Source organism: Fomitiporia mediterranea (genome assembly GCF_000271605.1).
Source record: "Fomitiporia mediterranea MF3/22 unplaced genomic scaffold FOMMEscaffold_1, whole genome shotgun sequence".
Taxonomy (NCBI): Eukaryota; Fungi; Basidiomycota; class Agaricomycetes; order Hymenochaetales; family Hymenochaetaceae; genus Fomitiporia; species Fomitiporia mediterranea.
In genome coordinates, this window is record NW_006760386.1 from 4,930,187 (window position 1) to 4,930,966 (window position 780).

The following is a 780-nucleotide window of genomic DNA, read 5'->3' on the forward strand; positions in this document are numbered from 1 at the left end:
CAACGCTGCACGGACTTTGAGTCTTGGAATGTTGTTCGAGGCGACACTGGTTCACTCAGGATCGTTGATTTCACGTCGAGCAAGTTGCATAGTAGCCGTCGCCATGCTGTTAGTCTCTTTGTGCTATTTTATATATTGACCATTACTCACTACTGGTAATGAACAGGGTTGCACAGAATTGTTTTTTGAGTCTCAGAAAGTCAGTCTAGAATGTACGAAGGAAGAGTTTAATTTTAGATAGCTCTCTTGCCTGTCTGTCATCACTATCCCATAGCATTATGTAACAAAACCAGTCACTACAGTCAATTTGTTTTATTTGCTTTTGTTTTTGTTATAATTCTCTGCTCTCTTACCTTCAGTTCTGAGGGTTCTGCACCCTTCTGTACTGGAACTTAGGACTTCTGTCCCTTAGGGGCACCATCTATAGACTATATGCATGCTGACTCTTGCTACTACCCTTCCTTACTTCATCATTCTATTCCTTTGACCACCCCTTCATTCTTTGTTCATTCTATAGTCTCTTACCCTTTGTCCATCCCTTCATTCTTTGTACCTTTATCTTTGACCTTCTTGTTCTTTCATTCTTTGTAGCTTATCATTCTTAGTAGCTTATACTCTCTGAGTACTCTTGTGTAGTTTAGTATATATAAGTGTACAAGATTAGACTGGTTCTGTAGTCTTGATCTTGTCTACTCTAGGTAGTCCTGTACTCTTAGGCTTACTCTATATACTCTACTCTTGTCTTACTCTCTCTCTCTACCTGTTCTACAAGTTCTGACT